We start from the raw sequence: 18013 nt of genomic DNA on the forward strand, positions 1-18013 counted from the left end.
GATCCACAGAGAGACACTTCAGGTGACATCACAGAGCCACAGAGAGACACTTAAGGTGAAATCAAAACCACAAAGAGCCTCTTCAGGTGACATCACAGAGCCACAGGAAACACACCATTGGTGACATCACAGAGCCACATAGAGACTCTTCGGTCACATCACAGAGCCAATGAGACATCCTTCAGATGACATCACAGATCCACAGAGAGAACCCTCAGTTGATATCACAGAGCCACAGAGAGACACATCAGGTGAAATCACAGAGCAACAGAGAGACACTTCAGGTAACATCACAGAGCCACGGAGAGACACTTAAGGTGAAATCACAGAGCCAAAGAGAGACTGTTCAGGTGACATCACAGAGCCACAGGAAAGACACTCTTGGTGACATCACAGAGCCACATAGAGACCCTTCGGTGACATCACAGAGCAAAAGAGAGATCCTTCAGATAACATCACAGATCCACAGAGAGAACCTTCAGTTGATATCACAGAGCCACAGAGAGACACATCAGTTGACATCACAGAGCAACCGAGAGACTCTTCAAGTGACATCACAGAACCAGGGAGAGACAATTCAGGTGACATCAAAGAGCCACAGAGAGACCCTTCAGGTGACATCACAGAGCCACAGAGCGAACCTTCTGGTGACATCACAGAGCCACAGGAGTGAATCTTCAGGAGACAATACTTAACCACAGGAATGACAATTATGGTGATATAACAGAGGCCCATAATAGACCCATCGCGTGATGTCACAGAGCCACAGGAAGGACACTATTGGGGGCATCACAGATCAACAGGAAGACAATTCAGGTGACATCACAGAGCCCATATAAACACACTTCAGGTGACATCACAGAGACACAGAGAGACCATTCAGTTGACATCCCAAAGCCACAGAGACACCCTTCATGTGACATCACAGAGTCACAGAGAGACCTTTCAGGTGACATCACAGAGCCACAGAGAGACCTTTCAGGTGACATCACAGAGCCACAGAAGATATTCAGGTGACATAACAGAGCGACAGACAGACACTTCAGTTGACATCACAGAGCCAGAGAGAGAACATGTGACATCTAACAACCACTGAGAGACCTTTCAGGTGACATCACAGAGCCAAAGAGAGATACTTCAGGTGTCATCACAGATTCACAGAGAGACCCTTCATGTGACATCACAGAGTCAGAGAGAGACCCTACAATTGACATCAAAGATCCACAGAGAGACACTTCAGGTGACATCACAGAGCCACAGAGAGGCCCTTTAGGGTACATCACAAAGCCACAGAGAGACCCTTCAGATGACATCACAGAGCCACAGAGAGATCCTTAGGTGACATCACACAGACACAGAGAGACCCTTCAGGTGACATCACAAAGCCACAGAGAGAACTTCAGGTGACATCACAGAGCCACAGAGAGACCCTTCTGGTGACATCACAGAGCTACAGAGAGACAAGTCAGGTGACATCACAAAGCCATTAAGAGACTCTTCAGGTGACATCACAGAGCCACAGTGAGACCCATCTGGTGACATCACAGAGACACAGGAATGAATCTTCAGGAGACATCACAGAACCACTGGAAAGACACTATTTGTGACATCACAGAGCAACAGGAAAGACTTTTCAGGTGACATCTCAGAGTCACTGGAATGATCCTAGATTTGACATCACATAGGCAAAGAGAGATGCTTCAGTTTACATCACACAGCCAAGGAGAGACCCTTCAGTTGACATCACAGAGCCACAGAACACATTCACGATACATCACAGAGACACATACAGACACTTCAGTTGACATCACAGAGCCAGAGAGAGACCATTCATGAACATCACAGATCTGCAGAGAGACCCTTCTGTTGACATCACAGAGCAACAGAGAGACCCTTCAGGTGACATCACAGAGCCACAGATAGACCCTTCAGGTGACATCGCATAGCCACAGAAGACATTCTGGTGACATAACAGAGCGACTGACAGACACTTCAGTTGACATCACAGAGCCAGAGAGAGACCATTCATGTGACATCAAAGAACCACAGAGAGACAGTTCAGGTGACATCACAGGCCAAAGAGAGATCCCTCAGTTGACACCACAGTGCCACTGGAACGACCATTCGGTTGACATCACAGAGCCACAGAGAGACCCTTCAGCTGACATCACAGAGCCCCAGAGAGACACTTCAGGTGACATCACTGAGACAAAGGAAAGACACTATTGGTGCCATCACAGAGCCACATAGAAAACCTTCGGTGATATCACAGAACCAAAGAGAGAACCTTCAGATGACATCAAAGATCCACACAGAGAATCTTCTGTTGACATCACAGAGCCACAGATAGACACTTCATGTGACATCACAGAGCCACAGACAGACACCTCATATGACATCAGACAGTAAATGAGAGACCCTTCAGGTGACATCACAGAGCCACAGAGAGTCCCTTCAGGTGACATCACAGAGCCACAGAGAGATCCTCCAGTTGACATAACAGAACCACAGAGAGACACTTCAGGTGACATCACTAGCCACAGAGAGATCCTTCAGTTGACATCACAGATCCACAGAGAGACCCTTGTTGTGACATCTAAGAAACACAGAGGGACATTCATGTGACATCACAGAGACACAGAGAGACAATTCAGGTGACATCACAGAGCCAAAAAGAGATCCTTTAGATGACATCACAGATCCACAGTGCGAAACTTTAGTTGACATCACAGAGCCAAATAGAGACACATCAGGTGACATCACAGAGCAACCAAGAGACTCTTCAAGTGACATCACAGAACCAAGGAGAGACACTTCAGGTGACATCATAGAGCCACAGAGAGACCCTTCATGTGACATCACAGAGTCAGAGAGAGACCCTACAATTGACATCAAAGATCCACAGAGAGACACTTCAGGTGACATCACAGAGCCACAGAGAGGCCCTTTAGGGTACATCACAAAGCCACAGAGAGACCCTTCAGATGACATCACAGAGCCACAGAGAGATCCTTAGGTGACATCACACAGACACAGAGAGACCCTTCAGGTGACATCACAAAGCCACAGAGAGAACTTCAGGTGACATCACAGAGCCACAGAGAGACCCTTCTGGTGACATCACAGAGCTACAGAGAGACAAGTCAGGTGACATCACAAAGCCATTAAGAGACTCTTCAGGTGACATCACAGAGCCACAGTGAGACCCATCTGGTGACATCACAGAGCAACCGAGAGACTCTTCAGGTGACATCACAGAACCAGGGAGAGACTATTCAGGTGACATCTCAGAGCCACAGAGAGCCCCTTCCGGTGACATCACAGAGCCACAGAGAGATCCTTCAGTTGACATGACAGAACCGCAGAGAGACCCTTCAGGTGACATCACTAGACACAGAGAGATCTTTCAGTTGACATCACAGAGCCACAGGAGTGAATCTTCAGGAGACATCACAGAGCCACCCAGAGAATCTTCAGTTGACATCACAGAGCCACAGGAGTGAATCTTCAGGAGACATCACAGAGTCACATGAAAGACAGTATTGGTGACATCACTGAGCAACAGGAAATACATTTTAGATGACATCTCAGAGCCACTGGAATGACCTTAGTGTTGACATCACAGAGGCACAGAGAGATGCTTCAGTTGACATCAAAGAGCCAAGGAGAGGCCCTTCAGGTGACATCACAGAGCCAGAGAGATACCATTCATGTGACATCACAGAACCACTAGAGACAGTTCATATGACATCACAGGCCAAAAAGAGATCCTTCAGTTGACATCACCGAGCCACTGGAATGACCTTTCTGTTGACATCACAGAGCCTCAGAGAGACACTTAAGGTGAAATCACAGAGCCACAGAGAGACACTTCAGGTGACATCACAGAGCCACACGAAAGACACTATTGGCTACATCACAGAGGCAAATAGAGAACCTCAGTGACATCACAGAGAAAAAGAGAGTACCTTCAGATGACATCAAAGATCCACAGAGAGAACTTTCAGTTGACATCTCAGGGCCACACATAGACCCTTCATGTGACATCACAGAGCCACAGAGAGACCCTTATTGTGACATCAGACAGCAACCGAGAGACTCTTCAGGTGACATCACAGAGCCACAGAGAGACTCTTCCGCTGACATCACAGAGCCACAGAGAGATCCCTCAGTTGACATTACAGATCCCCAGAGAGACACTTCAGGTGACATCACAGAGCCATAGAGAGACCCTTCAGGTGACATCACAGAGCCACAGAGAGATCCTTCTCATTATATCACAGAGCCACAGGAGTGGATATTCAGGAGACATTACAGAGCTACAGGAATGACAATTTTTGTGATGTCTCAGAGGCATATGAAAGACCCTACTGGTGATGTTACAGAGCCACAGGAAGGACACTATTGGTAACATCACAGAGCTATAGGAAAGACACTTTATGTGACATCACAGAGCCCCTGGAAAGATAATTCAGGTGACATCACAGAGCCACAGAGTGACCATTCAGGTGACATCACAAAGCCACAGAGAGTCATTCAGGTGATATCACAGATCCAGAGAGATTCGCTACAGATGACATCACAGAGTAACAGAGAGACCCTTGAGGTGACATCACAGAGCCACCGAGAAATCCTTCAGGTGATGTCACAGAGCCACAGAAGACATTCGGGTGACATAAAAGAGGTACAGACAGACACTTTAGTTGACTTCACAGAGCCAGAGAGAGACCATGTGACATCTAACAACCACTGAGAGACCTTTCAGGTGACATCACAGAGCCAAAGAGAGATACTTCAGGTGTCATCACAGATTCACAGAGAGACCCTTCATGTGACATCACAGAGTCAGAGAGAGACCCTACAATTGACATCAAAGATCCACAGAGAGACACTTCAGGTGACATCACAGAGCCACAGAGAGGCCCTTTAGGGTACATCACAAAGCCACAGAGAGACCCTTCAGATGACATCACAGAGCCACAGAGAGATCCTTAGGTGACATCACACAGACACAGAGAGACCCTTCAGGTGACATCACAAAGCCACAGAGAGAACTTCAGGTGACATCACAGAGCCACAGAGAGACCCTTCTGGTGACATCACAGAGCTACAGAGAGACAAGTCAGGTGACATCACAAAGCCATTAAGAGACTCTTCAGGTGACATCACAGAGCCACAGTGAGACCCATCTGGTGACATCACAGAGACACAGGAATGAATCTTCAGGAGACATCACAGAACCACTGGAAAGACACTATTTGTGACATCACAGAGCAACAGGAAAGACTTTTCAGGTGACATCTCAGAGTCACTGGAATGATCCTAGATTTGACATCACATAGGCAAAGAGAGATGCTTCAGTTTACATCACACAGCCAAGGAGAGACCCTTCAGTTGACATCACAGAGCCACAGAACACATTCACGATACATCACAGAGACACATACAGACACTTCAGTTGACATCACAGAGCCAGAGAGAGACCATTCATGAACATCACAGATCTGCAGAGAGACCCTTCTGTTGACATCACAGAGCAACAGAGAGACCCTTCAGGTGACATCACAGAGCCACAGATAGACCCTTCAGGTGACATCGCATAGCCACAGAAGACATTCTGGTGACATAACAGAGCGACTGACAGACACTTCAGTTGACATCACAGAGCCAGAGAGAGACCATTCATGTGACATCAAAGAACCACAGAGAGACAGTTCAGGTGACATCACAGGCCAAAGAGAGATCCCTCAGTTGACACCACAGTGCCACTGGAACGACCATTCGGTTGACATCACAGAGCCACAGAGAGACCCTTCAGCTGACATCACAGAGCCCCAGAGAGACACTTCAGGTGACATCACTGAGACAAAGGAAAGACACTATTGGTGCCATCACAGAGCCACATAGAAAACCTTCGGTGATATCACAGAACCAAAGAGAGAACCTTCAGATGACATCAAAGATCCACACAGAGAATCTTCTGTTGACATCACAGAGCCACAGATAGACACTTCATGTGACATCACAGAGCCACAGACAGACACCTCATATGACATCAGACAGTAAATGAGAGACCCTTCAGGTGACATCACAGAGCCACAGAGAGTCCCTTCAGGTGACATCACAGAGCCACAGAGAGATCCTCCAGTTGACATAACAGAACCACAGAGAGACACTTCAGGTGACATCACTAGCCACAGAGAGATCCTTCAGTTGACATCACAGATCCACAGAGAGACCCTTGTTGTGACATCTAAGAAACACAGAGGGACATTCATGTGACATCACAGAGACACAGAGAGACAATTCAGGTGACATCACAGAGCCAAAAAGAGATCCTTTAGATGACATCACAGATCCACAGTGCGAAACTTTAGTTGACATCACAGAGCCAAATAGAGACACATCAGGTGACATCACAGAGCAACCAAGAGACTCTTCAAGTGACATCACAGAACCAAGGAGAGACACTTCAGGTGACATCATAGAGCCACAGAGAGACCCTTCATGTGACATCACAGAGTCAGAGAGAGACCCTACAATTGACATCAAAGATCCACAGAGAGACACTTCAGGTGACATCACAGAGCCACAGAGAGGCCCTTTAGGGTACATCACAAAGCCACAGAGAGACCCTTCAGATGACATCACAGAGCCACAGAGAGATCCTTAGGTGACATCACACAGACACAGAGAGACCCTTCAGGTGACATCACAAAGCCACAGAGAGAACTTCAGGTGACATCACAGAGCCACAGAGAGACCCTTCTGGTGACATCACAGAGCTACAGAGAGACAAGTCAGGTGACATCACAAAGCCATTAAGAGACTCTTCAGGTGACATCACAGAGCCACAGTGAGACCCATCTGGTGACATCACAGAGCAACCGAGAGACTCTTCAGGTGACATCACAGAACCAGGGAGAGACTATTCAGGTGACATCTCAGAGCCACAGAGAGCCCCTTCCGGTGACATCACAGAGCCACAGAGAGATCCTTCAGTTGACATGACAGAACCGCAGAGAGACCCTTCAGGTGACATCACTAGACACAGAGAGATCTTTCAGTTGACATCACAGAGCCACAGGAGTGAATCTTCAGGAGACATCACAGAGCCACCCAGAGAATCTTCAGTTGACATCACAGAGCCACAGGAGTGAATCTTCAGGAGACATCACAGAGTCACATGAAAGACAGTATTGGTGACATCACTGAGCAACAGGAAATACATTTTAGATGACATCTCAGAGCCACTGGAATGACCTTAGTGTTGACATCACAGAGGCACAGAGAGATGCTTCAGTTGACATCAAAGAGCCAAGGAGAGGCCCTTCAGGTGACATCACAGAGCCAGAGAGATACCATTCATGTGACATCACAGAACCACTAGAGACAGTTCATATGACATCACAGGCCAAAAAGAGATCCTTCAGTTGACATCACCGAGCCACTGGAATGACCTTTCTGTTGACATCACAGAGCCTCAGAGAGACACTTAAGGTGAAATCACAGAGCCACAGAGAGACACTTCAGGTGACATCACAGAGCCACACGAAAGACACTATTGGCTACATCACAGAGGCAAATAGAGAACCTCAGTGACATCACAGAGAAAAAGAGAGTACCTTCAGATGACATCAAAGATCCACAGAGAGAACTTTCAGTTGACATCTCAGGGCCACACATAGACCCTTCATGTGACATCACAGAGCCACAGAGAGACCCTTATTGTGACATCAGACAGCAACCGAGAGACTCTTCAGGTGACATCACAGAGCCACAGAGAGACTCTTCCACTGACATCACAGAGCCATAGAGAGATCCCTCAGTTGACATTACAGATCCCCAGAGAGACACTTCAGGTGACATCACAGAGCCATAGAGAGACCCTTCAGGTGACATCACAGAGCCACAGAGAGATCCTTCTCATTATATCACAGAGCCACAGGAGTGGATATTCAGGAGACATTACAGAGCTACAGGAATGACAATTTTTGTGATGTCTCAGAGGCATATGAAAGACCCTACTGGTGATGTTACAGAGCCACAGGAAGGACACTATTGGTAACATCACAGAGCTATAGGAAAGACACTTTATGTGACATCACAGAGCCCCTGGAAAGATAATTCAGGTGACATCACAGAGCCACAGAGTGACCATTCAGGTGACATCACAAAGCCACAGAGAGTCATTCAGGTGATATCACAGATCCAGAGAGATTCGCTACAGATGACATCACAGAGTAACAGAGAGACCCTTGAGGTGACATCACAGAGCCACCGAGAAATCCTTCAGGTGATGTCACAGAGCCACAGAAGACATTCGGGTGACATAAAAGAGGTACAGACAGACACTTTAGTTGACTTCACAGAGCCAGAGAGAGACCATGTGACATCTAACAACCACTGAGAGACCTTTCAGGTGACATCACAGAGCCAAAGAGAGATACTTCAGGTGTCATCACAGATTCACAGAGAGACCCTTCATGTGACATCACAGAGTCAGAGAGAGACCCTACAATTGACATCAAAGATCCACAGAGAGACACTTCAGGTGACATCACAGAGCCACAGAGAGGCCCTTTAGGGTACATCACAAAGCCACAGAGAGACCCTTCAGATGACATCACAGAGCCACAGAGAGATCCTTAGGTGACATCACACAGACACAGAGAGACCCTTCAGGTGACATCACAAAGCCACAGAGAGAACTTCAGGTGACATCACAGAGCCACAGAGAGACCCTTCTGGTGACATCACAGAGCTACAGAGAGACAAGTCAGGTGACATCACAAAGCCATTAAGAGACTCTTCAGGTGACATCACAGAGCCACAGTGAGACCCATCTGGTGACATCACAGAGACACAGGAATGAATCTTCAGGAGACATCACAGAACCACTGGAAAGACACTATTTGTGACATCACAGAGCAACAGGAAAGACTTTTCAGGTGACATCTCAGAGTCACTGGAATGATCCTAGATTTGACATCACATAGGCAAAGAGAGATGCTTCAGTTTACATCACACAGCCAAGGAGAGACCCTTCAGTTGACATCACAGAGCCACAGAACACATTCACGATACATCACAGAGACACATACAGACACTTCAGTTGACATCACAGAGCCAGAGAGAGACCATTCATGAACATCACAGATCTGCAGAGAGACCCTTCTGTTGACATCACAGAGCAACAGAGAGACCCTTCAGGTGACATCACAGAGCCACAGATAGACCCTTCAGGTGACATCGCATAGCCACAGAAGACATTCTGGTGACATAACAGAGCGACTGACAGACACTTCAGTTGACATCACAGAGCCAGAGAGAGACCATTCATGTGACATCAAAGAACCACAGAGAGACAGTTCAGGTGACATCACAGGCCAAAGAGAGATCCCTCAGTTGACACCACAGTGCCACTGGAACGACCATTCGGTTGACATCACAGAGCCACAGAGAGACCCTTCAGCTGACATCACAGAGCCCCAGAGAGACACTTCAGGTGACATCACTGAGACAAAGGAAAGACACTATTGGTGCCATCACAGAGCCACATAGAAAACCTTCGGTGACATCACAGAACCAAAGAGAGAACCTTCAGATGACATCAAAGATCCACACAGAGAATCTTCTGTTGACATCACAGAGCCACAGATAGACACTTCATGTGACATCACAGAGCCACAGACAGACACCTCATATGACATCAGACAGCAAATGAGAGACCCTTCAGGTGACATCACAGAGCCACAGAGAGTCCCTTCAGGTGACATCACAGAGCCACAGAGAGATCCTCCAGTTGACATAACAGAACCACAGAGAGACACTTCAGGTGACATCACTAGCCACAGAGAGATCCTTCAGTTGACATCACAGATCCACAGAGAGACCCTTGTTGTGACATCTAAGAAACACAGAGGGACATTCATGTGACATCACAGAGACACAGAGAGACAATTCAGGTGACATCACAGAGCCAAAAAGAGATCCTTTAGATGACATCACAGATCCACAGTGCGAAACTTTAGTTGACATCACAGAGCCAAATAGAGACACATCAGGTGACATCACAGAGCAACCAAGAGACTCTTCAAGTGACATCACAGAACCAAGGAGAGACACTTCAGGTGACATCATAGAGCCACAGAGAGACCCTTCATGTGACATCACAGAGCCACAGAGAGAAATGTCTGGTGCCATCACAGAGCCACAGGAGTGAATCTTCAGGAGACAATACTTAGCCACAGGAATGACAATTATGGTGATATAACAGAGGCCCATAATAGACCCATTGCGTGATGTTACAGAGCCACAGGAAGGACACTATTGGTGGCATCACAGATCAACAGGAAGACAATTCAGGTGACATCACAGAGCCCATGTAAACACACTTCAGGTGACATCACAGAGACACAGAGAGTCCATTCAGGTGACATCACAAAGCCACAGAGACACCTTTCATGTGATATCACAGAGCCACAGAGAGATCCTTCAGGTGACATCAGAGAGCCACAGAGAGATCCTTCAGGTGACATCACACAGGCACAGAGAGACCCTTCAGGTTACATCACACAGTCACAGAGAGACCTTCAGATGACATCACAAGACAACAGGGAGACCCTTCTGGTGACATCACAGAGCTACAAAGAGACAATTCAGGTGAGATCAGAGAGCCACAGAGAGATCCTTCAGTTGACATCACAGAGAAACAGAGAGACACTTCAGGTGACATCACAGAGCCAAAGAGAGACCAATCTGGTAACATCAGAGAGCCACAGAGAGAAATGTCTGGTGACATCTCAGAGCCACAGGAGTGACTCTTCAGGAGACATTACAGAGCCATAGGAATGACAATTTTTGTGATGTCACAGAGGCACATGATAGACCCTACTGGTGAAGTCACAGAGCCACAGGAAGGACACTATTGGTGACATCACAGAGCAACAGGAAAGACTTTTCAGGTGACAACCTAGAGCCAGTGGATTGACCCTAGAGTTGACATCACAAAGGCACAGAGAGATGCATCAGTTGACATCACAGAGTCACAGAGAGACCCTTCAGGTGACATCACAGAGCCACAGAAGATATTCAGGTGACATAACAGAGCGACAGACAGACACTTCAGTTGACATCACAGAGCCAGAGAGAGAACATTCATGTGACATCACAGAATCACAGAGAGACCGTTCAGGTGACATCACAGATCCAAGAGAGATCCTTCTGTTGCCATCACAGATCCACAGAGAGAACCTTCAGTTGACATCACAGAGCCACAGAGAGACCCTTCACTTCACTTGACATCGACAGAGCAGAGCCAGAGACTCTTCAGACATGACATCACAGAGCCACATGACGACACCTTCTTGAGGTGACATCACAGAGCACAGAGACATCACCACACTTCAGGTGACATCACAGAGCCACAGAGAGACCCTTCAGTGACATCAGACCAGAGACTTTTGACATCACAGAGAGATCTTCAGTTGACATCACAGAGCCACAGAGAGACCCTTCAGGTGACATCACAGAGCCACAGAGAGAGACTTTGAAATCACAGAGCCACAGAGACCCTTCAGGTGACATCACAGAGAGAGCCTGACATCACAGATCAGAGACCCTTCAGTGACATCACAGAGCCACAGAGAGACAGGTGACATCACAGAGCCAGAGATTCCACAGAGAGAGAGACCTTCATCACAGAGCACAGAGAGACCAGGTGACATCACAGACATCACAGAGGGTTCACATCACAGAGCCAAGAGACATCCTTCAGATGACATCACAGATCCACAGAGAGAACTCAGTTGACATCACAGAGCCACAGAGAGTCAGGTGACATCACAGAGCCACAGAGAGACACTCAGGTGACATCACAGAGAGAGACCCTTCAGGTGACATCACAGAGCCACAGGATTGGTGACATCACAGAGCCACATAGAGAGACATCACAGAGCCGAGACATCCTTCAGATGACATCACAGATCCACAGAGAGAACCTCAGTTGATATCACAGAGCCACATCATCAGAGAGACACATCAGGTGAAATCACAGAGCCAAGAGAGACTTCAGGTGACATCACAGAGCCACCACAGAGAGACACTTAAGGTGCATCACAGAGCCACAGAGAGACACATCTGAGACACAGAGGTTGACTTCAGTGACATATTCAGGTGACATCACAGAGGTGAGAGACCTTTCAGGTGACATCACAGAGCACAGAGTCTTTCAGGTGACATCACAGAGCCACAGAGAGAGTGAGCAGAGCGACAGACAGACACTTCAGTTGACATCACAGAGCACAGAGAGAGAGAACACTTCAGTGACATCACAGAGCCAGAGAGAGAACTGACATCACAACCCTTTCAGGTGACATCACAGAGCCAAAGAGAGATACTTCAGGTGTCATCACAGATTCACAGAGAGACCCTTCATGTGACATCACAGAGTCAGAGAGAGACCCTACAATTGACATCAAAGATCCACAGAGAGACACTTCAGGTGACATCACAGAGCCACAGAGAGGCCCTTTAGGGTACATCACAAAGCCACAGAGAGACCCTTCAGATGACATCACAGAGCCACAGAGAGATCCTTAGGTGACATCACACAGACACAGAGAGACCCTTCAGGTGACATCACAAAGCCACAGAGAGAACTTCAGGTGACATCACAGAGCCACAGAGAGACCCTTCTGGTGACATCACAGAGCTACAGAGAGACAAGTCAGGTGACATCACAAAGCCATTAAGAGACTCTTCAGGTGACATCACAGAGCCACAGTCATCTGGTGACATCACAGAGCCACATCAGGAGACATCAGAGAGGAATGACCACAGAGGGATCCTCACAGCCAGACCCTGACATCACAGAGCCACTCAACATCAGAGACACATCACTTCACATCACAGAGCCACAGAGAGACCTTCCATTCAGAGAGTTGTTGACAGAGAGACCACAGGTGACATCACAGACTTCTGACATGGTGACATGACATGACATCACAGAGTCAGAGAGAGATTGACATCCCACAGAGAGACACTTCAGGTGACATCACATGAGAGAGGTGACATCACTCAGACACTATTGGTGACATCACAGAGCCACATAGAGACCTTCGGTGACATCACAGAACCAAAGAGAGAGATGACAGATGACATCACAGACCACAGACATAGAACTTCATGTGACATAGTTGACATCAGACAGAACATGAGAGACCTTCAGGTGACATCACAGAGCCACAGAGACGGTGACATCACAGAGCCACAGAGAGGTTGACATCACAGAGAGACACTTCAGGTGACATCACTAGACACAGAGAGATCTCTGACATCACAGACATCCACAGAGAGACCCTTCAGTGACAGACATCACAGAGGGACATTCATGTGACATCACAGAGACACAGAGAGACAATTCAGGTGACATCACAGAGCCAAAAAGAGATCCTTTAGATGACATCACAGATCCACAGTGCGAAACTTTAGTTGACATCACAGAGCCAAATAGAGACACATCAGGTGACATCACAGAGCAACCAAGAGACTCTTCAGTGACATCACAGAACCAAGGAGAGACACTTCAGGTGACATCATAGAGCCACAGAGAGACCCTTCATGTGACATCACAGAGTCAGAGAGAGACCCTACAATTGACATCAAAGATCCACAGAGAGACACTTCAGGTGACATCACAGAGCCACAGAGAGGCCCTTTAGGGTACATCACAAAGCCACAGAGAGACCCTTCAGATGACATCACAGAGCCACAGAGAGATCCTTAGGTGACATCACACAGACACAGAGAGACCCTTCAGGTGACATCACAAAGCCACAGAGAGAACTTCAGGTGACATCACAGAGCCACAGAGAGACCCTTCTGGTGACATCACAGAGCTACAGAGAGACAAGTCAGGTGACATCACAAAGCCATTAAGAGACTCTTCAGGTGACATCACAGAGCCACAGTGAGACCCATCTGGTGACATCACAGAGCAACCGAGAGATTCTTCAGGTGACATCACAGAACCAGGGAGAGACTATTCAGGTGACATCTCAGAGCCACAGAGAGCCCCTTCCGGTGACATCACAGAGCCACAGAGAGATCCTTCAGTTGACATGACAGAACCGCAGAGAGACCCTTCAGGTGACATCACTAGACACAGAGAGATCTTTCAGTTGACATCACAGAGCCACAGGAGTGAATCTTCAGGAGACATCACAGAGCCACCCAGAGAATCTTCAGTTGACATCACAGAGCCACAGGAGTGAATCTTCAGGAGACATCACAGAGTCACATGAAAGACAGTATTGGTGACATCACTGAGCAACAGGAAATACATTTTAGATGACATCTCAGAGCCACTGGAATGACCTTAGTGTTGACATCACAGAGGCACAGAGAGATGCTTCAGTTGACATCAAAGAGCCAAGGAGAGGCCCTTCAGGTGACATCACAGAGCCAGAGAGATACCATTCATGTGACATCACAGAACCACTAGAGACAGTTCATATGACATCACAGGCCAAAAAGAGATCCTTCAGTTGACATCACCGAGCCACTGGAATGACCTTTCTGTTGACATCACAGAGCCTCAGAGAGACACTTAAGGTGAAATCACAGAGCCACAGAGAGACACTTCAGGTGACATCACAGAGCCACACGAAAGACACTATTGGCTACATCACAGAGGCAAATAGAGAACCTCAGTGACATCACAGAGAAAAAGAGAGTACCTTCAGATGACATCAAAGATCCACAGAGAGAACTTTCAGTTGACATCTCAGGGCCACACATAGACCCTTCATGTGACATCACAGAGCCACAGAGAGACCCTTATTGTGACATCAGACAGCAACCGAGAGACTCTTCAGGTGACATCACAGAGCCACAGAGAGACTCTTCCGCTGACATCACAGAGCCACAGAGAGATCCCTCAGTTGACATTACAGATCCCCAGAGAGACACTTCAGGTGACATCACAGAGCCATAGAGAGACCCTTCAGGTGACATCACAGAGCCACAGAGAGATCCTTCTCATTATATCACAGAGCCACAGGAGTGGATATTCAGGAGACATTACAGAGCTACAGGAATGACAATTTTTGTGATGTCTCAGAGGCATATGAAAGACCCTACTGGTGATGTTACAGAGCCACAGGAAGGACACTATTGGTAACATCACAGAGCTATAGGAAAGACACTTTATGTGACATCACAGAGCCCCTGGAAAGATAATTCAGGTGACATCACAGAGCCACAGAGTGACCATTCAGGTGACATCACAAAGCCACAGAGAGTCATTCAGGTGATATCACAGATCCAGAGAGATTCGCTACAGATGACATCACAGAGTAACAGAGAGACCCTTGAGGTGACATCACAGAGCCACCGAGAAATCCTTCAGGTGATGTCACAGAGCCACAGAAGACATTCGGGTGACATAAAAGAGGTACAGACAGACACTTTAGTTGACTTCACAGAGCCAGAGAGAGACCATGTGACATCTAACAACCACTGAGAGACCTTTCAGGTGACATCACAGAGCCAAAGAGAGATACTTCAGGTGTCATCACAGATTCACAGAGAGACCCTTCATGTGACATCACAGAGTCAGAGAGAGACCCTACAATTGACATCAAAGATCCACAGAGAGACACTTCAGGTGACATCACAGAGCCACAGAGAGGCCCTTTAGGGTACATCACAAAGCCACAGAGAGACCCTTCAGATGACATCACAGAGCCACAGAGAGATCCTTAGGTGACATCACACAGACACAGAGAGACCCTTCAGGTGACATCACAAAGCCACAGAGAGAACTTCAGGTGACATCACAGAGCCACAGAGAGACCCTTCTGGTGACATCACAGAGCTACAGAGAGACAAGTCAGGTGACATCACAAAGCCATTAAGAGACTCTTCAGGTGACATCACAGAGCCACAGTGAGACCCATCTGGTGACATCACAGAGCAACCGAGAGATTCTTCAGGTGACATCACAGAACCAGGGAGAGACTATTCAGGTGACATCTCAGAGCCACAGAGAGCCCCTTCCGGTGACATCACAGAGCCACAGAGAGATCCTTCAGTTGACATGACAGAACCGCAGAGAGACCCTTCAGGTGACATCACTAGACACAGAGAGATCTTTCAGTTGACATCACAGAGCCACAGGAGTGAATCTTCAGGAGACATCACAGAGCCACCCAGAGAATCTTCAGTTGACATCACAGAGCCACAGGAGTGAATCTTCAGGAGACATCACAGAGTCACATGAAAGACAGTATTGGTGACATCACTGAGCAACAGGAAATACATTTTAGATGACATCTCAGAGCCACTGGAATGACCTTAGTGTTGACATCACAGAGGCACAGAGAGATGCTTCAGTTGACATCAAAGAGCCAAGGAGAGGCCCTTCAGGTGACATCACAGAGCCAGAGAGATACCATTCATGTGACATCACAGAACCACTAGAGACAGTTCATATGACATCACAGGCCAAAAAGAGATCCTTCAGTTGACATCACCGAGCCACTGGAATGACCTTTCTGTTGACATCACAGAGCCTCAGAGAGACACTTAAGGTGAAATCACAGAGCCACAGAGAGACACTTCAGGTGACATCACAGAGCCACACGAAAGACACTATTGGCTACATCACAGAGGCAAATAGAGAACCTCAGTGACATCACAGAGAAAAAGAGAGTACCTTCAGATGACATCAAAGATCCACAGAGAGAACTTTCAGTTGACATCTCAGGGCCACACATAGACCCTTCATGTGACATCACAGAGCCACAGAGAGACCCTTATTGTGACATCAGACAGCAACCGAGAGACTCTTCAGGTGACATCACAGAGCCACAGAGAGACTCTTCCGCTGACATCACAGAGCCACAGAGAGATCCCTCAGTTGACATTACAGATCCCCAGAGAGACACTTCAGGTGACATCACAGAGCCATAGAGAGACCCTTCAGGTGACATCACAGAGCCACAGAGAGATCCTTCTCATTATATCACAGAGCCACAGGAGTGGATATTCAGGAGACATTACAGAGCTACAGGAATGACAATTTTTGTGATGTCTCAGAGGCATATGAAAGACCCTACTGGTGATGTTACAGAGCCACAGGAAGGACACTATTGGTAACATCACAGAGCTATAGGAAAGACACTTTATGTGACATCACAGAGCCCCTGGAAAGATAATTCAGGTGACATCACAGAGCCACAGAGTGACCATTCAGGTGACATCACAAAGCCACAGAGAGTCATTCAGGTGATATCACAGATCCAGAGAGATTCGCTACAGATGACATCACAGAGTAACAGAGAGACCCTTGAGGTGACATCACAGAGCCACCGAGAAATCCTTCAGGTGATGTCACAGAGCCACAGAAGACATTCGGGTGACATAAAAGAGGTACAGACAGACACTTTAGTTGACTTCACAGAGCCAGAGAGAGACCATGTGACATCTAACAACCACTGAGAGACCTTTCAGGTGACATCACAGAGCCAAAGAGAGATACTTCAGGTGTCATCACAGATTCACAGAGAGACCCTTCATGTGACATCACAGAGTCAGAGAGAGACCCTACAATTGACATCAAAGATCCACAGAGAGACACTTCAGGTGACATCACAGAGCCACAGAGAGGCCCTTTAGGGTACATCACAAAGCCACAGAGAGACCCTTCAGATGACATCACAGAGCCACAGAGAGATCCTTAGGTGACATCACACAGACACAGAGAGACCCTTCAGGTGACATCACAAAGCCACAGAGAGAACTTCAGGTGACATCACAGAGCCACAGAGAGACCCTTCTGGTGACATCACAGAGCTACAGAGAGACAAGTCAGGTGACATCACAAAGCCATTAAGAGACTCTTCAGGTGACATCACAGAGCCACAGTGAGACCCATCTGGTGACATCACAGAGCAACCGAGAGATTCTTCAGGTGACATCACAGAACCAGGGAGAGACTATTCAGGTG

This window comes from Cricetulus griseus, chromosome 5, assembly GCF_003668045.3.
Source record: "Cricetulus griseus strain 17A/GY chromosome 5, alternate assembly CriGri-PICRH-1.0, whole genome shotgun sequence".
NCBI lineage: Eukaryota > Metazoa > Chordata > Mammalia > Rodentia > Cricetidae > Cricetulus > Cricetulus griseus.